This window comes from Amborella trichopoda, chromosome 3, assembly GCF_054954075.1.
Source record: "Amborella trichopoda isolate Santa Cruz 75 chromosome 3, AtrichopodaSantaCruz75HAP2 v2.0, whole genome shotgun sequence".
Taxonomy (NCBI): Eukaryota; Viridiplantae; Streptophyta; class Magnoliopsida; order Amborellales; family Amborellaceae; genus Amborella; species Amborella trichopoda.
Genome location: NC_142338.1, coordinates 27135696 through 27159062, shown reverse-complemented (window position 1 = coordinate 27159062; position 23367 = coordinate 27135696). Strand labels below are relative to the sequence as shown.

General features: G+C 36.4%; 1 long non-coding RNA gene across 3 annotated transcripts; it reads right to left on the bottom strand.

Moving 5' to 3' along the window:
• Positions 1 to 10532: 10532 nt before the first annotated feature.
• On the bottom strand, positions 10533 to 23367 carry LOC105420893 (uncharacterized). 3 transcript variants are annotated; one of them, XR_016051031.1, is made up of 4 exons: positions 22255 to 22954; positions 17984 to 18064; positions 16970 to 17215; positions 10533 to 10751 (listed from the first exon to the last, which is right to left on the bottom strand). It is a non-coding gene; the product is annotated as an uncharacterized LOC105420893 (long non-coding RNA). The 3 variants fall into 3 exon arrangements; XR_016051030.1 differs by having other exon boundaries at positions 17984 to 22992; XR_966771.2 differs by having other exon boundaries at positions 16970 to 23367.

Here is a 23367-nt window from a genome sequence, read left to right as displayed (position 1 = left end):
GAATAAGAGTTTTTGAAATTAATTTATCTTGGTGTATTTGTTTTCAAGTTTCTGAAAACTTAATCCTCGTTTCTAGTGGGCCCAAAACTAACAAAAAATTTGTTGGGGCATTATTTTAGTACAGAATTCTAACAAAATTTCATTGGATATGGGCTTCAATGCCATTTTGAACAACACAAGGCCTTAAAATTATACAGTGACATTTTCGAGGGTGTAGTTGTATAAAACTCAGGCCCTAAACATTCAAAGTAAGGCTCACCTTTAAATAGGGCCGAAAGATGTCATTTTCGTACTGAAAATATTTGTGGTGGCCTGAATATTCATTTTGGTAGCTAATTAAAAATTTAAAGCTTCAAAACTAGTGTAGATCGAGCAAATCTATAAGCACTTCATGATAATTGACATTCCAAAAAATGCATTATAAGATACACCATTTTCAAGACATGAAATCCATTTTTTATTGTATTCATACATCTTAAAGTCGCGATGATCAATTTACGAATTTTTGTACATTGAAACAACATCTTCTAATGCATTTTAAAGTGCACCTTACTTTGATTGTTTTACGTGATAATATGGCTCCCTCTAAATCAGTACTATTTATTAGTAATTCTTATGTAGGAAAAGTCTTATATGAGTCAGCTGGAACCTTACAATTGGACCTTGCAAACAAATTCCTGATAAACTGATAAATTTTTTCTAGTAAAATGACTGATTTTTAAATTTCAAGAACTTTGATTTTTTATATTATAATTATCTTTATCTGGAATCCTAAAAATCTACTGGAAAAAAATATTATTTCGGGTAAAATGGCAGATTTTTAAATTTCAAGAGCTTTCATTTTTTATATTATAGTTATCTTTATCTGGAATCCCGGAAAAATCTATTACCTATTATTACATCAAGAGAGCTTTGCCTACGTGTGGCAGTCACATTTTTGAGGTTCAAATTTGGGGCTTCATTGTTGCATCTAACAGTATACAAAGGCCATAAATGGAAAATAGAACATTATTTGACAACTCTATAATAAGGCAGTTGCGTCAAATCATGTAGTAAAAGAAGAGAAATATAGTATGGCTAATGACTACGTCAAAATTACAAAAAAAACGCAAGAATAGACTTCCTACGCAACTTACCCCTAACCGAACATTTTTGTTTCATTTTTTTACCCTACATTTAACTTTTCTAGCAAATACCCCCATGTCAAAAAAGTCATATTTTTTTGACAAATATGCCCATAGTGGTGGACCACCCCTATTTTGTGCCTGACATCATGCCCAAAGTGCCGGACCGCCCTTATTATGTGCCGGATCACATGTTTTTCAGAAGCCCAAAGTGCCAGACCGCCCCTATTTTATGCTGGGCCGCATGCCCAAAGTGATGAGCTGCCCGTATTTTGTGTCGGACTGCATGCCCAAAGTACCGAACTGCTCCTATTTTGTGCCAGACCTTATGTTTTCCAAAAGCAAAGTACTGGACCGCCCCCAATTTGTGTTGGATCACATGTTTTTCAAGGGGTATTTTGGTCTTCATTTTACCTTTTTATGATTTGGGGGATATTTGCTAGGAAAGTTAAATTTGGAGTAAAAAGAGAGAAAAAAAAATTTCTCTTAAAGGTAAGTTACCTATTGGAGGTTATTTGTAATTTTTCCTTATTTTATATGTCCAAGGGTATAAAATTTCTCACCACGAAATTTTTAATAAAAACTCAAATTTCAGATTTTCGCTTTTTAAATACACATTAAAAAATAGATCCTTATATTTAATATGCTTTAAATACTGTTAATAAATAATTTTTAATGGATCGAATATATAAAGTGTTCTTATGAGGTACACTTTAGAAAATGCACTTTTACATTTTTCATGTGGGGGATGTAATAAAAGTAATTTGTATTCTTCTCCAATAGCCAATAACTTTATTGACAAAATATAATATTTTTCTTATCTTTAATAATAAAATACAAAGTTATTTTCTAAGGTTTTAAAAAATGGATCGGCATCCCAAATCGTCCATCCCAAAAACCATGTCGGATCGGTGGATTGGCATCTCGGATCGGATAATCGTACGAATCAACAAGTTTCAAAAAAATCACTATAAATCCCTAAAATAGTGTTATTTTAGTTTCTAAAAGAAATTAGGAGTGGTTAATTACGTACTTTCATGACTTTATAAAAATAGGTGAATACCCAGATGCTGCTTTCCAGTTTCGATCTGTATATAATTATTAATTATAATATAAAAGTTAAAATTATTTCTCATACCATCTGAATAAATTTAAAAGTTAAAATTATTTCTCATACCAACTAAATATAATTATTAATTATAATATAAAAGTTAAAAATGTTGCTTTCCAGTTTCAACACTACAATTATTTTTCATACCATCTGAATAAATTAAAAAAATTTAAAATATATAAAGAGTGCATTGTTGTTGCATTCGGAATCTAAAAGTTATTTGATAAGAACTACGAAGCTTCATCGTAGTTTTCAAAACTAAATGGGAACAAAATTATTAAAAGGATACAGTAATAGGATTTTGTAAGAAGATTCAATTTAAACAGTTTTATAAGAAGTTTGAGTTTGATCTCATGTAAAAATCAAACTTTTTATAAATCAAACCTCTCTTAAGAATTGCTACTTAAAGAAATTTATTTTCCCATCTCTCTTTCTCTCACTTTGTTAAGAGTGTGTGGGATTAATCCCAAATCGAAGCATCGGTAGAGAGTATAATTAATCTTATATTATTAATTATAATATAATTTTACATCAAATTAATTTAAAATATTAAAAAACACTTCCATATTATAAGATTAAAAAAATAATTTTTTATATAAAGTGAAATTAGTATCATATCAAAATATCAAGCATTTATTAATTCACTTTACTCATCCAAAATTATCTCAATGTATTTTTTTAATACTTTGATCTAAATGGATAAAAAAAATGTGTCAATAAAAACCCAATTCAACACTACAATTATTTCTCATACCATTTGAATAAATTTAAATTTTTTTAAATATATAAAGAGTGCATTGTTGTGGCATTCTGAATCTAAAAGTTATTTGATAAGAACTAAGAAGCTTCATCATAGTTTTCAAAAATAAATGGGAACAAAATTATTAAAAAGATACTTGGATTTTGTAAGTTTCATTTTAAATAGTTTTATAAGAAATTTGATTTTGATCTCATGTAAAATCAAAACTTCTTATAAATCAAACCTCTCTCACACGTTTATTTTTAAGAATTGCTAGTTAAATAAATTTATTTTCCAATCACTCTCATGTCCATCTCTGTACCTCTAACTCATTTTGGTAAGAGTGCAAGGGATTAATCCCGAAACGATGCAGTGGCAGAGAGTCAAGGAGCTTTAAGGGCTACAAAAAAAAGGCATGGGGAAAGAGTAGTGCTGATGTAAAGTGAGCTAAAAAGCCCACGTGGTTTTGTTGGTCATGATTGTGTATAGCCCCACTTTTATTAAAACTTTGCTCTCTAGACTCAATATTTTACTGGATTCAGATCGCCCTAGCTGATATCCAATTCGGATTGGCTGGTTTATATGGGTTATGTTAGGATGTTCATATTCTGAAGTAATTTATCACTGTACTCAACAATTTTTGGACGTTTCTATACTCTTGTTTTGTACTTAGAGCATTTTTTTATAAAGGTATTTTTGGTCATTCGGAGGGATGTGACATCATCCACATGGGGCATGGCATCACTCATATAATGTACACTAGCGATATTTAATGCTCCATGTGGGAGATGTCATGTCATGCCCCTCCTAATGAGAAAAAAATAACTTTATTAACAAAAAGAAAGCTCAATGTACAAAACGAAGATATAGAAGTATCCAAATTTGTTGAGTATAATGAGAAATTACTTCATAGTGTGAGCACTCTAACATAACCATATATATATATATATATATATATATATATATATGTGTGTGTGAGTGTGTATAGAAAAAGATTATATAAGGTTGCAACCTTAAAGTGTACAATTAAAGATGTACCTAAAAAATCCATCGAAAAAAGTTGTTTTAATGTGGAAAAACTCTCTAACTGATCATCTCAATATTGAGATGTATGAATATGAAAAAAAAGAAGAAGGAGATTTTGAGTCCCAGAAATAGTGCATCTTGCAATACATTATCTAGACAGTCCATTTTCAAGATTTTCATATGTTTATAGATCTACTTGATTTTAACCATTTTGGACTTTAAAATTTTGTAATTTCATATGAAAATAAATTTTCAAATAATCCTAAGAATGTTTTATACCAACATTATATGTTATGTTAAAATTTAGAGGCCCGTCAACCTTATAAAAACCACATCCGATATATATATATATATATATATATATATATATATATATATATATATATATTATGTAATGGTTGTATAAAAATATAATGCAACCACACTTCTAGAAAACTGTGGTTTTTACATTTGTATCACCCCAAAAATTGCACACACCCTCTCTTCATCTCAATAGTCAATTTTCAAAAAAATAAAATTCAATTTGCATGATAGATATGGTTAAAATGAGTCCCTGCCAACATTAAATCAAAACCATCCATTTTATGAATTTCAAGATCTAGGCTATTATGAACTCAAAACCATTTTTTTTTTCTTTTTGAAGATTGTTCATCTAATGATAACAAAGCAATCAAACTTTTTGAGAAGAGATAAATCCTTCTAATGCCTAGATTTAAGTACCTTAACAAAATTTACAGCTTATGTTGATTGGGCTAAAATAACAGTTTCTAAGGTGCATTTTCATAGTTTGTTTTTTTTTGCGATTGTTCAATAGAATGAAAAAGAGTGTACATATAAAAATTGGGATCAAACAAATGGCACTAACATGGTTTTTGAAAGTTGTTGCATTATGTTACTATGCAACCGTTGCATGAAATCATTCCCCATATATATGCACACACACACACACACACACACACACACACACACACACACACATATATATATATATATATATATATATATATATATATATATATATATATATATATATATATATATATATAGGGAAAGGTTTTTATACTTCCCCAACAGCATAGAAGATCTATGCTTCCCCTACCATCCAGCCGTCCAATTTTGATCAAGAGAGCCACTCACCGTTTGATCTTAGATCCGACATCTCAAAGTATTTTATTGTTAATTTTTTAATACAAATTGTATGAATATGAACTTTGGTACGTACCATCTTCTCATTGGGCACACCTATAAAAAATATTAAAAATAAAATTTTTTAAAAAATATAATGACCAAAATACCCCTTGATACTTTCAGGAGTATTTTGATCATTTTAAGTTATTGGAAATAGTTTTTAGATATTGTTTTGCTAGTGCGAGTTTAATAGAGGATTGGATGTAAAAACTTTAGTATGAAAATAGTTTGTAAAAAAAAAAATTAAAAATAAAACAGTGGAGATGTGACATTGTGATTGGGGCAATCTTTGCCCTCCATCCAAAATGGACCGTTGGAGAAGGAGAAGTATATAAGTTTTATATTGTAGGAAAAGCATAGAAAGATTGCCTATATATATATATATATATATATATATATATATATATATATATATATATATATATATATATATATATATATATATATATATATATATATATATATGAAGCGACTACAAAATATCTATGGAAAAAATGAACAGTATTTTCACCTTCGCAATTAAACAAGGCTAAGTTTGCATTTAATAATATGGATGAAGATGAACCATACAATTTGCATTCGTCAAATTCAAGGTGAATATATGCTTTTTCTATATTCATTTACATTTTACATGTTGTCGAATATAAGATGAATCTATATTTTTTTGGGGTCATGAATTTTGCATCTGGTGTATGGAAATTGAAACAAAATGTGAGATTCCTTGAAGATTATCACATATAAGGACACAAGAGAGACGAGAGGAGATAATGGCCACCTCATAGGGACAACATGGGAACATAGAAGACATGAATGTGAAGGCGATCAATCGCAGGCAACCACTTACACTGTAGATGCACAGGATTGACTACTCAAACTGCTGGACAGTACCTGAAGCTATGGAACCCAATGAAGAAGGGTCTCAAATCATAGTAAAAAGTCATAAGCTTTGGGATGCTTTTTGGATAAGTGTGTGCCATGTTCTTTGTGTTTATACTTGAAAATGAGGACAAGGGACTTCATTCCCGTTTTGGTTCCGAGTGCAAATAAATTGAAGAGTTGGAAGAGAATGAGTCTCGTCAAATATGTTCCGAATGAGAGTTGGGTCCTAAGACCTTATCCCTATTGAACCACCGGCCAAACGGTTTCCTTCCTATTTCGACCTTGGAACTCTTTGGGGGTAAAAAGAATATTTTAGAAGATTAAATTTAGAAAAAGGAGAAAAGAGGATAACCACAAATAAACTACCAAGCTAGGGAAATAGAGATACACAAAGGTAAATAATCTAACTATAAAATGCAAAAAGAACAAGAAAATGAACAACATATAATCTATGAAATCGGAACCACTACTTAGGCTAAGCATGCAATATCTAAGCAAAAGGGAATAAGAATATGAGGATACAAGGACAAACACAAAAATAACGGGGGAGAGAAAACTCCTTTAAAGAGAAAGAAAAAGTAGAAGAATAAAATATTAAAGAGAGGGGACAAACAAAAAGGAGAATAAGAATAAAATATTGAACAAGAGAAAGAGGGGGTGAGTAATAGACAATGAAGAAAGATAATAAATGATAGGGTGAAAATAAATACAAGAAAGGATGAGAAAAAAAAGGAGGCTAAACTATTGAACAAAATATAAGGGAAACAAGCAAAATAGTTATATGGGAAAGAAGAAGAAGGGGACATAAATAAATGGGATCTAGACTACAAGATAAAAGAAAAGAAGTGAAGAGTGAATATCATTAACTTTGGAAAATAAACACGAAAGAGAAGAGGAAATGCTTAACGAAATAGGTGAGGCAGAGAGGGAGATCTATATTATGAAAGGAAGAAAAGAGAAATAGAAATAAATACAACAAACTAAGAAAAGTAAATCTTGCAAAAGAAGAGGAGAATAACTATTTAATAAAAGAGAGGAGAGAGAGAGATCTATGCTATAAGATGAACAAAACAAGGGAAAAAATAAAAATAAATGCAGCTAACTAAGAGAAGTACATGGAAGAGAAAAGGAGGATGAACTAGGTCATCAATAAAGAGATGGGAGAAGGGAAGACATAAATACAACTTAATAAAAGAAAATAAATGCAAGAAAAAGAAACTAGACTCTAAATAAGGAGAAAAAGAGATAGAAATAAATATTATTAAATAGGAGAAATTAATACTAAAATAAAAGGAGAAGATGAGAGGAAAAGCTAGATCACAAATTGAAGAGGGCAAAAGAAGAAAGTCATGACTATAACTTATAAATGAAATAAATGCTAGAAAAACAAATTAAAAATAAAGAAAGTAATATTTAAGCCAGGCCCGACGCTCAGAGTTGGCACCCATTCAGATCGAATCATTGCACAGTAAATCCTGAACTTTCGGTTTTTAACAGGGCAAATAAAAATAAGATGAAAAGGGACTAGACAGTCGGATTATTCAGACCACATTTTGTTTGATAGGATAGCTTGGAGGGGTTAAAAGCTTAGTTTTAGATTGAAGGGTTTAGGAGGAATGGGGTTTGCTCAAATGGGCTCACCTTAGGGTTTTCTCACAACCTCAAGCTTGCACTGAAGACCAAGGTTTTTTGAACATAGAATAGGCTCATGATTAAAGAACGGACATTGCTTAGGCTAAAAAATTATCAAGATCTGGACCTTCAGCTTGAGGCAAAAGGAGGTATTTATACTTCATAAGAAAAACGGACCATGTACAGCCTACAGGTTGTGTGAAATTTGGACCGTCAGAGTTCTGGCGACATTTGGAATGGCACCAGCTGCACTTGAATCAGCTCCATGTCATCAATATTGAAATAATGATGCTCAACAAATATTAATTACTCATTAATGCTATTGATACCGCCCTATCAGTATTTGGCGCCATTTGCAATGGCGTCAGTGGCTTTCTGACTGCCTTCAAATTCTGTTTTGGACATGTGTCGCGTTCTGGTGATTTTCATCTAGTTTTGATGGACCAATCACAACTTGAAGGTATTCCTAATGGCACCCACGACGTTTGTAGTGTCGCCAAATGCTAGTTGGCACGGCGCCTTGGTTTTACTGACTTCTAATCTTCGGCCAATTGTATTTCGACAACCATGGTCCTTATTGACATCTGACATGTCAATACAACCTTGCCAAGTCAATGGGTATGGTCTGACATGTCATTATGTCATCTCAGTCTCATCGATCAGCCTGTTTCTCACCTTGTGGAGGTCTTTAGGTCTGACAAAGTTTGAAGTGGAACTGTCGTTAGACTTCTGGTCAGTCCGGAAGCTCATGGGGGGCCTTGTGTCTGACGTTGTTTGGAGTGGCACTGATGCCACTAGGAATGATGTCAGACTTTTGTTCCTTCTAGCCACTTGTTCTGTGACTGAGATGCCTTCGGTGTCGTGCCTTTGGGTTTTAGTAGGGCCTCGGTGGCCATTGAGGCAACGTTAGAGCCTTCCCTTCTTAAAATGCTTCTACATTAGGTTGTTCTGAATATGTCTTGCCTAACCTCACCTCTTGATGCCTTTGGTTCCATTGGGGCAATGTTGGATCAGTGAAGGCTAGGTTTACGTGCGGTGAATGGTTCAAAATATCCGAGTGGTCTATCTAGGACATTTCAACTATCAATAATTTCTTCAGTCGAGATCGGGGTGTCTACAGTTGCCTCTCTTTGTCGCTTGTGTGTCAGTCGAGCGGTGAAACATAAGGCAGTAAAGAAGTAGACCCCAACAGTAAAAAACTTGGGTGGAGGAGAGAGTTTGGATTCTTCATCCATGGAATCCTGGCATCACAAGGGGCCCATAATGCTTGATAGTCACGCTCAGACCCAGGAGATTAGCTTAGCCCATCGTGCTGGGTGTCGCAGGTTGGTTACTCCTGATAGTCAATGTTAGGGACACAGAGGTTAGCTTAACCGATCGTGCGGGACATCATAGGTTTGTCGCTCTGCTTGTAGGTCATAAGTTGTTGTGCTATTCTCCTGAGAACTCGCAAGTCAAAATAATCTTGACTAGAATGTAGTAGATGAAAAGGGAGCAGAAATCTCGACATAATAGATCATAGATGGCTTCATATCGTAGGAGTGTTCCTAAGGTTGTCTAAGGTTGGTGATGGTTTAGGAATTAGGAATATTTCTTTTTGTTTTCTGGCTTTGATGGGGAAAAGGTACGATATGCAGTATCTACTTGCCGTAGTTATTTCCCGTTAGATCGAGTAACTATAAGTGCATTATGATCATCATTATCGGGGCCGTTCTAACTCCTTTGTTTTCGAAAATCATTTTTTTAAAGAACGAATGTTTTGAAATCAAGGAGAAAGGTTTTTAAAACAAATGCTAATGCCTGGTTACGATTTGAACTAAAAAGATTAAAGTTTTCGAAATCACATACACATAGGGAAGGTTTTTGATGAAATTCCAGAACGAGTCGCCCCAGTATTGGATTTCAAAATTTTAAAAGAGACGATTTCTAAATATTATAAATAGACTTGGTTCGCATTTTAAACTATACGACCAATGAGTCATCTGAGTAGTTTAATGTCATACACCAATGGATGGAGTTGAGCAATTTAACGTGATTAAATCATGGATAATTATGAGAATTGTATTGCCTCTAGCGAGTATTGTAGAAGTTTTGAAAGGACATTGGCATTGGCCAACCATATGATTGCTTCGGGGGTTCGATATCCATCTTTGGTTGGATCTGGGTCAGTTTGGAAATTAAAGAGTGTGGCGACATTGCCAAAGTCGTCAGAGATGTTCCGACTGTCTCCAAACGACAGAAGGGTATGTTGGTCATTTACTGACACGGTGCCCCAAGGTAATCATCCATCGAGTATAGCTTGTCCATTTTTCAACCAATGTGATGTTGCCTTGAATCCCTTGAGCACTATTGTGAAATGGTGAGTCATGGTTGTGGGCAACATTGGAAATGCCTTTAGCGACAGTCTGAATGCCTTCAGACGGTCAAAGGAAATTTTCGTTATTTCCTGACACAAGCCATAAGGGAATCATCCATCACTTTAGGCATGTCTTGATTTTGGTCGATTAGACTTGCCTTTCATCCCTTGGGCATTGGTGTGATATGGCAACACAGGGAGTGTGGCACCATTGGCAATGCCGTTGGTGCCATTCCAAATGACTCCACATTATTGTCAAGGGTACCACAGTCATTTGATTCGTGTTGGGCCTGAGGGGAATCATACTAGTGGTTTCACAACCCCACCCCCCCCTGTCGTACTAGCCGGAGGGCAACAAGGTGGGGGCCCATGATCAAAGGTAGCGAATGCCACTCAGGTGGGAGTGTGCTCAATGCTATTAAAAAGAATGAATTAAAGCAAACCACGAAAGAAAACAAAACTTCAAACAAAACTGGATAAACTAAAACCGGATAATATACAATTTTCCAAGTGTTTACAAATTATCCAGGCAACCAAAGGCCTAACAACAAAATACATAGCTTCAAAGAAAAACAACTATGTGGCCAACTGCCATCTAACACCTACAATCAAAAGGAAGTTTCCTCGTCAAGTTCGAGGCTCCAATCGTCAGCCTCGATCAGCCAACCGCCAGTCTTCAACCTACGAGCTATCACTCTACAGAGATGAAAATCAAGGGAATTAACTATGAAGCCCAATAAGTAGATCAAGGCACCATTCAACCCTGCTTACACATAGTAACTCGTATCCATACTCCAGGTTCATACAAGTCTTGCTAACATGAAACCATGCATAACAATTTATTTAGCAATGTGTCATAAGTGATTCCTTTTTATGGTGGAACAATCACAATTCAGATATCAGATATCATATGAATTAGCAATTTATCAGGTTCCCATCACAAGCATCATAGCAAATTATCATAAGCATAACAAGTATAAACCACAATAACATGCATTAACCAACTCACTCCCTAATTTACGTACTCCCGAAGTAGAAGCCCTATCCATCAGGCCAAGCCAATCTCATGGCTTAAAACACCTACCATCACTCAAGAGGGAAAACAATGACAAATGGGAGAATCCATTTCGAAATGTTTTCACACACACACAGTCCCCAGCGTGCTTTGGGACTTTTGATAGGCTCATGCCTTGCAAGACCTGATATTCTCCCTTTTACATTTCACAGAATTTTGGGGGGTGCGACCCTCCCAACATACACTCCTCCTAACTCCCTACTATCATAGGGAGTTAGGGAACTGTCGGCACCAGTTGGCAATGCAATATGCTCAAAGCATGTCAATAAATCACATATCATCTCCTGGTCATGAGAGACACTCAAGCATGCCAAGAGATCTCATAGTCAGGCCATGCAATACGCTCAAAGCAGGTGTGTGACGACCCAAATTTTTCCCGGCCTAATAGAGTATACGATGGAAGAGAGAAAAAGTGTGAGAGCACACGACAATGTCAGAGTGCATAGCAGTGAGAGTGCGTGACAGTGAGAGCATGCGATAGTGTGAGAGCACGCCACAGTGTGAGAGCACGTGACAGTATGAGAGCGCGCGACAGTGAGTGCGCACGACAGTGAGAGCGCACAGTAGTGTGAGAGCGTACGATAGTGGAAGAGAGCACGACAGTGTGAGAGCATGCGGCAATGAGAGCCTGCGACAGTGAGAGAAGCAGAAAAGAGTGTCGTCGTGCACAACAAGCCTATGCATGACCCATGGTTGCCACCTACGTGCTGCATGGTACCACACACACACCACTTGTCCTAATGCATGTGTGGGGCTTACCACTTATCAATCTTTGGGCTGCCCCTCCAGCCAGCATGGTACTTAAGCCCCTCCCTTTCTCTCACACGCCATTTCTCTCTCTCTCTCTCGAGCCCAATACTTAGAACTCAAGTTTGGGAGCTTGGATTTTAGAGGAATCTTAGTGGGGAACTTGGAGTCTTTTGGGCACAGGTAAGTAGATTATATTATTATGTGTCCATAGTGTTGTTTACAGTGTAAAATCGAAGAGATCTATATGTGAAGATCGCTCAAATTTGACACTTCATATCTGAGATCAGATCTGTCGAGAAAGAGCAGATCTGCTCTCAGATCTGTGGTAGAGCCAGCATGATCCAAGGCATTTCAAAATACGATTTTTTAATAAAAAAACATAAAAATAAGATCAAAACAAATAAATAAAATAAAATGAACAAGAAATGAAGGGAGAATGAATATCTGATCAGGTCAGATGTCTCGGGACTCGCGAGCCCCTAAGGGTTTGCCTGTATCAGAACTGGTTCCTCATATGTCTCTCTGATCCAGATAATAGCAAGCAAGTCTTGATTGGATAGGGTGGTTGTGCCATGGATCTGGTTTAGAACTAGGGTTCTCAAGAGCTAAGGTTTTCTCTCTGTATTCTCTTTTTATTTCTCCCAAGTTTCTATCTCTATCTCAGGTGTCTTTATGTCAGCGCCCACATCTCTAAAATTTCTCAGGTCTCTTTCTTAGGCTTTTCTTTCTCTTTTCTTTTCTTTCTTTGTTAGTCCGTCCTCCCTTTCTCTCTCCAGTCTCCCCCCTAAATTGTCCCCCATGAGATCCTAAAAAGGGGGAAATTATCTTGGGAGGAATATCTCTCGCAACCAACATATTCACCCAGTCAAAACACGTTTTGGAGGCTCACGGATTTGGGCGGCACAAGTTGTGTCTCCTAGGCGACAAAATTCGTGTCGCTTGAGCAGCACAAGTCGTGTCGCATGGGCAGCACAAGTCGTGCCGCATGGGCAGCACAAGTCGTGCCGCATGGGCGGCACAAGTCATGCCACCAATGCAGCACAAATCGTGTTGCACAAGCGGCACAAGTCGGGTCACCTAGGCAGCACAAGTTCTGCCGCACAAGCGGCATAAGTCGTGCCGCACAAGCGGCACAAGTCATGCCGCACAAACCAAATTTTGTCAAAATTAATATTTTTCACTTTCGATGTGTTCCTCAGCCTCTCGTGAAGCTCTCAGAAAAAATTTGGGTCCAAATGGATTTTTTTGCTATTTTTAATTTTTTTTTGGTAAAACAGGGCATTTATAGGAATCTGAGCTCAAACATGGTGTAACAAGGTTTATGGGCTGGCAGAATGGTTCTGCGTCCAAGGGTAAGTTGTGTGACCTATAGATTTTGGGTTCACTAAGTCAATGTGATCCTAATAGTCCAAAAATATCACAGAATTTGCCAGATTTAAAATGGGGTGTCTACAGTTGCCCCTCTTTAGCACTCCCTGTCCTTCGAGGGACAGGTGAGTGGCAAAGATGTAGACACTCTAGCACTCCCTGCCGTTCGAGGGGCAAGCGAATGTCAAAGATAAAGTAGACATTTTAAATTTTGTCCTGATGTCACGGAATGACAACATCTCGTGACGCACAATGTTGTCGACCAGGGCATCTATGTTTGGTAATGGAAAATTGTCTTTGGCACATGCCTTGCTGAGGTTTCTGTAATCGACAAACACTCGGATCCTCCCGTCTTTCTTGGGCATGACCACTATGTTGGCTTAATCGGTGGGAGTAATGAATCTCGGTTTGAGCAGTTTTTTTATTTCTTATTTGATTTTGAGCTCAAGGTGAGTCTTTTGACGTCAGAGTTTCTGATTTACAGGCTTTGCTCCTTCGTTGAATATTAGGTGATGTCACATCAAAATGAGATCTAACCCTGACATATCGTTGTATGACCAGACGAAGACATCTCAAAATTCCTTGAGAAAGAAAATCATATTTTTCTACCCCTCAGAAGATAAGGAGGTTTTAATCTTGGTTAACCTTGGGTCCGTCTCAGTTCCTAGGTTCACGTCAATCGTCTCTTCGATGATAGTCCTTGGGTCACCATCGAAACGTTTATTGAATTGCTCAACATGAGAAGTAAGTTCTTCAGGTTGAGAGATTTCTTCAGACTCTTGGCTCTCTTGATCTTCATCTTGGTCGTCCAATTCATCGTCTTGGGTATTATGCACAGTTATTGGGCTATCTTGAGTGAGCGCTGTTTTTAAAAATTCTTTTTCAATATTATCAATTTTATTTTGTTTTGAATTTTCCACGGTTTTTGAAATGTTGCATGGGGTGTCCCTTATGGGACTCGTGAGAGAAATGTTGGGGATCGAACGCGCAGGGTGGTTAGATGGCGACCCCGCTCCTATCCGTTTTTTGGCACCGGGACTTGAAGGTGCCACTGGTATGCTTCCAATGATTCTCGAGATAAAGGAGTGATCGACCAATTTCGTCCCTGGGTTGATGTTGGTGGATGAACACCCTTGTTTGTGTTAGAGCCATTTGTGCACACCTGCTCTAGATCCAGGTTAGCAAATACGTCTTCAATTCCTAGTCCCTCTGTGTGTTGAGATGTGCAAGAGGGACTATCCCTTGTTGGGGATTCGAGGTTCACCTTCGGCCATTTTGGAGGACGGGCATTGAGAGGATCGAGGCTTTGAATGCCTCCAAATACAAAGATCAGATAGCTTGAAGGCTTCACCCGGCTTTGAAATAGAGTGAGAGAACACTCAAGTCCACTTTGATTCCCCTTCTCAATTTTAGTTTGGGGTGGTGCAGAAATCGCCTCCATTACACCTCGCTCTTGATTCCTCAAGCCTTGGCCTGGTTGGAAGCCTTGGGAGAGGAGCATGTGCCAAGCTTCGAGGGACCCAATACTATATCTATGTTGGCCTTCAATGATGTCCTCCATCGATGCGGAAGTTTGCAAAATTTGAGGATCAGGGTTGCTGGCCTCTAGGTGTAAGGTGGTACAATCAGCTTGCTCAAAGGAAATGAGTGGGATTTCTTGAAGCTCGACCCCTACAACTAACTTCATGTTGTGTATGCTAAAATTAACAAAAGCAGGCGGTTCAGCGCATACCTTTTTGCGACGCCATTTTTCGTTGGAAATTTTAGGCATTGATGTTGCGTGGAAGCGACCACGAGGTTTTCGGGCAGCCAGGGTCTTCCTAGCAACATGTTAAAAGAAGGTTTTATGTCCAAGACATAAAACTTTACCTGCTGAATGGTGGGACCAATCTTGAGTGTGAGAGGCAATATGCCCTCAGCCTGCCTCTTGGTCCCATTGAAAATTTGGGGGTAAATTGTGATAGTTTACCTGTTTAAGATGACCCCTAGACAATATATATTGATGAATTGACTTGACCCAACTTGATGGCATCACCGTCATATGCTAAAGTAAGAGCCACAACCCAAATGCAGCCTAAGACAGCTACCAGCTCATTCATGACACTTGGCCATCTCCTAAACTCAATCATGATGGAGTCATATCCAAAAGATCATACTTAAACTTGATTAAATGCTTCAATATCTATGAGATGTTTCTCTGAACAAGGAATGTAGAAATTCTGGCTTCCGACTAGATTCTCGCCGCATATCTGTCACTCATTGACCATTTTTTGGAGGTAACTCCCATGCTCCTCGATTTGTAACGGCAGTTTCCTTTGCGACTCATTTCGTATAGACATCCAATTAGAAATATCTGTGTGTGTGTGTGTTTTTTGTTCGTTGGTGGGAAGAGAAGTTCTCTGAAATCTAAATTCTAAATATTTTGGTAGTAAGAGCAGGTAGTTCTTGTGTTGATGAGACCAGCACGAACTTGGTAGTGTTTGGGTCATAACTTAGTTCTGGTCCCGCCTACGCAGGGTCTTGGGAGGGGTGAGCTGGAAACGGTCCTAACCTTTGGTTTTTTATGCACAAAGTGGCCGCTCTCAAGACTCAATCCCACGCTGTTGCACTGGCAACCCGACCCGTTAATCATCACACCACGTGATGGCTCCTCAACTTGGCAGTATAGATTTCATAATTTAATATAAAAACAAAATAATGATAGAGAGGGAAATTTAGTACAAGGAGAGTTAAAGGTCGGGCCAAAATCGAAGCAAATTTAATGGGGGCACCGACACAAACAGACCAGCTGCCACATCATCGTTCCTCTAACAAATTGCCATATAAATGCATAAAACTTTGTATCAAGTGTAGCTTTGCCTCTAACATTTCAAGGGAACATTATAGATAAATAGTAAGAGAAGTGAGCATGTCAATATGATAACCCATTCAAAGTTTTAAAGGTCAAATTCAAATCATATCATTGCATTTCCAGAATGGTGGCAATCTAGGACATGGTTTCCACCAAGTACTTAATAAGCATCAGCTATGACCATTCAAATTCACGACCCAGCATCATCTCAAGTGGGAAAAACTACAGTGGAGGTTAAATTCGGTTAAGTATCCATGTTTAGTGACACTCAGATGTTGTTTTCCACATTCAGAAGCCTATAAGGGATGCCTATATCCACACACACACAAAACTGATGTCTATATCACACAAATATACATAAACGGATGTCTATATCACATACACAAACACACATAGAGAGCGAGAGAGAGAGAGAGAGAGAGCAAATGCATGCTTGAGATATTACGAAATATTTTACAAAGGAACCATCATGGTTCTCATGAGTAATCGCCCCATAAAATATATGCTCATAAGAAGATAATTAGATGTATATCAATTCTCACTTTTTGTCAAAATGCTAAATTTTATACCTCAAAGTTCAAACCATCACATGGGGAAACAAAAAAAGCAGAAACCAAATTAAGTAAAATCACAGCAAATCAGTTGAAGAAACCCAACAAATTGCAATTGATGCCTTATTATCTAGAATAAAAAATGTTTTCAAGTTTGAAGAATCTTTATTCCAATTTCACCGCGAACCCATCAAAAGTATGAACTAGATAGAGCAAGTAAACACAGGAAGCCACGACAATGTAAAAAATTACCTAAAAAACAGTGTCATGTATGTATTATTCTAGAGAGAGAGAGAGAGATCGGTATAGAAAATTGCACCTGAAACCATGAGAGGGAAGGGCTTCACTCTACTGTATGAGTAGGAACTCTACCATGGAAGAAAGCAAGGGCTGGGGCAGCTTAAGAGAGCGCCATTGCCATGACTCGACCTATGAACACTAGTTCTTGCACCACCCAACTGGTTTTTTTTCAATGTAGCTCTCTCTCTCTCTCTCTCCCTCTCTCTCTCTCTCTCTCTAACTCTTGCACCACCCTGCTGATTTTTTCAGTGGAGCTCTTGCATAGCTTGAAACATATAAATAAAGCATCAGTCTAAAACAAAGTTAGTCCCACAAACTTTGCTAGCCTGTAGATTTCAAAATAGGATTAAGTATGCAACAAAAGCTTAATTTCAATTTTCCTCATCACAATAATTTGGCAACACCGTGAAGGCATGGGCTCCACTGGATGCAAATTATATGAAACACATCACTGGTAAAGGCACAAACAGAATGCCCAAAATAGAAAACAAGTCATGCAATTATCGAACAAGGATAAAGTAATTTGCATGCAAACCTTGGTCCAGTTTTGCTGAATATAGTCATGTATGAAACAAACAACAAAGTTCTCGACAATTTTCGTTGTCTACAATTCCAATTATACTCAATTTTATAACATTGTATTTCAGTAGATTGCAAAATGTAGAGACAAACCACATTAATTGAGAGAGTGCTTTTTAAAATCAGTAATGCTATGCATTGGGCCTTCACATTCATGAGTTCCATAAAAATAAGGGGAAAGTAAAAAAAAAATGACACTTACTCAAGACCCAATCAGTAGTCACATTCATTAGCTCTTTTTCTATAAGACTGATGTATAATTAAAATCAGTAATACTATGTCATGAGTATCAAAATGCATAATTGGAGGTTTACTAGAGACCAAACTCTTCACATAGTAAAATGCATAATTACAGCAATGGACAATCATGGAACAAGAATTCATGAACGTTCAATTCCCAAATACATCAACAAAACCTCAAGAACATAAGAAAAAGAACAATTGCAATGATCACCTTATTATGAAGTGATCATGAAGTAGCTACTCGCTTTCTATTGCAACTGCAGTTGTAGTAGAACAATGTGATTCAAAAAACCTAACATGGACAATCAACTTAGAACCAGTGTCAAGTCTTGTATGTGAATCTTGAAAAATGTGCTCAACGAACCAAGTCACACCAAATTTATTAAACAAATTCAATTGAAGACAATATATGAAGATGAAAACATTTGATGCAGCTTTAGAAGAGTTCTACAACAAAATCGAAAATTCGAAGGGCCTAACCACCACCAAAAAGAAAAAAATCAGTACTCATATCTTTGCCAATTTTATTCCGAGGGTACAACCACCACCAAAATAGAATAAAAAATCAATATGCTTCTCTTTACCATTAAAAGAAAAAAGCAGGAGAATATACTACCATGCATCTCTTTGGTAAGCCATAACCACCGCATAATAAAAATCAACCAAGATATGGAAAGTCAGTTGCATGTGGAAAGTCACCGAAATAAAAATCGGTACACCATGATCCATGACCACATCAAAAAGGATAGATGTTCCCTATAACAGAATAAAGCATTATCGTAGTTGTAGAAACACATCAATAAGATCGATGTTTCCTAAAAAACAGAGTACAACATTATGGCATTTGTAGAAACACATAAAAAATATAGATATTCCCTAGAAATAGAGCAAAGCATTATGAAAGATGTAGGAACAAATTAAATATCAGAGTCCAATCAACTTGTGACAACAAACAACAAAATTGTATTAAGCTACGAACAAGTTTTCTTCCCCCCAAAAATTAACAAAAGCATTCTTAAGTAATGAAAAAACCCAACAGAAATGTCAATGATCTACATCAAAGTAGACCCAAAACTAATCTCAAGGAAAAAAGTTCAGGCACATATACATCAAAAACAACATGTATTTATGTGAAATTTTGCAAAAAAAGTCACAAAGGAAACCATTCATCATCAGTTGAATGATGAGAGAGAGAGAGAGGGCAAAGAGGAACAGGAAATTTACTTGAAAATGCTATTATGTGATCACGCCTTCCAAATTTTATTTCACGAAAAAATTTCTCTATGAATGATCAGAGAGAAAGATGGCATTTGATTCAATACTCTACAACAATTCATGGTTCAACCACACTCTCTCTCTCTCTCATATGCACAAGTTGTTCAACCACACTCTCTCTCTCTCTCATATGCACAAGCCCAACTGATGACATATATTCCACAAATGCACCTGGAGACCTATCTCTCTCTATCACATTCACTAGAATCCAACTGGAAACAACCATAATCTCTCTCTAGAGAAATGCATTGCCTCCCTCCCAGATAACCAAAACCAAGTAGAAAAACCAATGGTTTAAAAAACGGATCGGTGATTCGGATCGGGTTTTTAAAAAATCAATCTGAATCGGTGAATCGGCGATCCGGATCGGGAATCGAGTGAATCGGTCATAATAAAGCTTAAAAAAAATCCAAAAAAATTATTAAAATTCATTATAAATATTGTTTTTTAAGAATTCAATAAAAAATGAGGGTACTCCATTAAGAATTTTCATGTTTTTGAATGAATATGCGAATATTGATATGTTCTATGCGAATATTGATATGTTCTTTCCCTGCATGAACCGCCATTCAGCATTTAATTTACATCACACAAAAGGATAAACATATAATTATCATGGAATATGTATATCAACATACATGGACTACAATAAAGCATAAAATTAGTAACATATGATCTAAAAATAAAATGATAGACGACGTTATTGTTCTTCTTGGTCACGCTGGTGCCATTGATTGAATTCGTTTAACAATTCATTGATTCGATCTAAAAACGAATCATCGATATTAGCAGGCGTCTAACTATTCCCAAATCCCTGAGTGTTAGTGTTTTGTTGTGTTCCCAATCTAAAATCCTCGAAGATTGTCCATCCTTCATGCTCACCTGCACTGTCGTGCTCATCCCTACATTGTTGCTGTTAGGACTCGATATGTGAATAATATGGCTGAGATAGGGTGGCCTCAGAATCACCATCTCTCTCAGTTTCTCTTTGAATAATATGGATTAAAAAAAAAAAAACAAATTTTCAAAAAAATCAATCATGGATTAAAAAAAAAAAATCACAAATTTTCAAAAAATTCTATCATGGATTACAAAAAAAAATTCAATCATCGATTAAAAAAAATAAATCACAAATTTTCAAAAAATTCTATCATGGATTACAAAAAAAAATTCGATCATGGATTAAAAAAAAAAAATCACAAATTTTCAAAAAATTCAATCATGGATTATAAAAAATTCGATCATGGATTACATAAAATTCGATCATGGATTACATAAAATTCGATCATGGATTACAAAAAAAAACAAAAAATTCAATCGTGGATTACAAAAAAAGAAAAAAACAATTTGATCATGGATTACAAAAAATTCAATCATGGATTACAAAAAACTCTATCATGGGTTACAAAAAAAGCAAAAAACAAAAAATTCGATCATGGATTACAAAAAAAAAAACAAACATTTCGATCATGGATTACAAAAAAAAAACAAACATTTTGATAATGTATTACAAAACATTCGATCATGGATTACAAAAAATTCTATCATGGGTTACAAAACAAAAAACAAAAAAACAAAAAATTCATGGATTACAAGAAAAAAAAACAAACATTTCGATCATTGATTACAAAAAATTCTATCATGGATTACAAAAAAAAAAAAAAAAACAAAAAATTCGATCTTGGATTACAAAAAAAAAAAAACAATTCGATCATAGATTACAAAAAAATCGATCAAGTATTACAAAAAAATCTATCATGGATTACAAAAAAAAAAAAAAAAAAAAATATCGTATGGGACTCGCCGATTCCGTACAGTGAATCGGCGAGTCACTGTACAGAATCGTCCGGTTCTCTCTAGAACCGAACGATTCCCGTTTTTTTCGCCGATTCGATCCGTCCATGGCGATTCCCGTCCGGTTCGACTCGACGTTTTTTTAAACACGGAGAAAAACAATCTCTCCCTCCATCTCTCTCTAACTTGGGCAGCAACAGTCTCCCCCTCGCTCTTTCTCTAACTTGGGCAGCAACGGCTCTCTCCCTCTCTTTTTCTCTCTCTAACTTGGGTAGGAACAGCTGAACGATTTCTTTGCAGTCGCTCACTCCCCCAAACTCCCTACCAACTAAGCAATACATACATAAAGAAACCGCAATGACCTAAGGAGAACATGTCCAACATATTAAGCACTCTATTGCCGGATTATCTATCATATGTCATTATTCAAAGTTAACAATGCAAAAGGGTCTATACAATGCGAGACCATCTAGTCCAATTCCTGTTCGTCATAAATCCTTCCCTTGCAATTGCCAAAGCCTCCAAAAACATGACCTAAAGGAAACAGAATACAAGATGAATGAAATGATGGAATCCCCAAAACATTAACTGGCGGGTGACAGTATAAATAAACGTACTTCACTCTACACTAACCTACTTCACTCTACACTATTTGGTCTCTTTGAGGAAGGAATGGTCTAGTAAACCAACCTCTTTGCTAATAGGTGAAAGTTTTGGATGGCACTAAAGAGCATAGAACTCAAATTTTTCTATAAGTAAACTTTCAAGACCTAAATAAAGAACCCAAAAAGCTTCAGTTATACAGCCTAGAGTATCACTTTGATGAACTTCAAGAGGAAAGTCCAAGTGAGGAACACAATGGGCAAACATGGAGAAGAAATATGTCAATATCTAATAACATATCAATAAGTATAAAACTGCTATAATTTACAATGTCGTCAAGGCATGATCAATTTCCATATAATACATGTTTATAAGAGCCTATCAATTCAACAAATAAAACCAACGTTAAGAAACTCGGACCAGTGGGTAAAAGCAGTCACCCACAGGTAAGAGTCAAACCACTAGTCCAAGTTTTTAAATACTGTAAAACATTCATAAAAAATGATCTATGGTTTCAGAATCTTTGCCCAAAACTTGTTTCACAATAGTTAATGTCACCATTCATAAAAAGATGCCTAAAAAGCTATACAAACCACCACTTTTCAAATTATATTCTAAACCAACAACAAAGGTCATCCTAAATTCCACATGTCTGGTTCAATTATAAATTCCCAACTAAAGTTAATCCACATAATCTGCCCTAGAGCATAACAATTAGCAATGGGATAAGTTTTTTTTTTTTTCTAAAATAAACAGAAAGAGGGAATCATTCTGCTTGCATATTACAACGTGGGAAAAAATGATAATTACCAAAGACCAAATCCAAGCCTCCCAAAAACATCACAATATTTGATATGACATAATCACAAGCACATTACTGAGAACAGTTGCTAGGAGATTTGGGCAGACACATCACCGGCTTTGTTTTGATCCCGAAAGAACTGCGCTCATAAAATACATAGGAACCCCACTGGATTCTCTCTCTCTCCATCTCCTCTTTCTATAACAAACTCTCTCTTTCACACACAAACCAAACTGGATTCCCTTTCTTTCAAACATATACAAACCTCACTCTCTCTCTCATATGCACAAGCTCAACTGATAACATATATTCCACAAATGCACCAAGAGACCCATCTCTCTCTGTCATATTCACCAGAATCTAACTGGAAACAACACAATCTTTCTCTAGAGAAAGGCATTGCCTCCCTCCCAGATACCCAAAACCAGGTAGAAAAACAATCTCTCCCTCTCTAACTCTCTAACTTGGGCAGTAACAGTCCCCCCTCTCTCTTTCTCTTACTTGGGTAGCAACAGCTTTGTCCCTCTCTCTCTTTCTCTCTGACTTGGGCAGCAAGAGCTCTCTCTGTCTCTTTTTCTCTCTCTAACTTGAGTAGGAACAGCTGAACAATTGCTTTGCAGATAAAAAAGGCGGAGGGAGATGGGCAAGCCTGTTTAAGGAAAAAGAGCCAAAAAGCTGAGATTTCCTCTTTCGTGAAAATTGGTTTCCCTTTTCAGTTTCTGCATAACAAATAGAAAAAGGAGCCGCGTGTGAACGTGATAATTTTTTATTCATGTCTTTTAGCTTCAACCCTCACCTCTCTCTCTCTTATATCCCTCTTTTGTCTCTTTCCGTATTTCTTTCATGTCTAATCTCTGCTTGTATTCCTCCTCTCTTTAATCTCTACTCTCTCCACCCTCTTTCATATCTCTTTTCTTCTCTCTCATATCTCTTTTCTTCTCTCTCTACTCTCTCCATGCTCTCTATTCTACCTTTACTCTTTTTGTCCCTTTTCTCTCTCCATTTTCTAATCTCAGTTGTTTTGTCCCCATATTCTCTCCCCATTTTCAATCTCAGTTGTTTTGTCCCCTCTATCTTCTCTTCTTTCTCCTCTTTCTCACCTTTCTCTTTCCCCTTTCCCC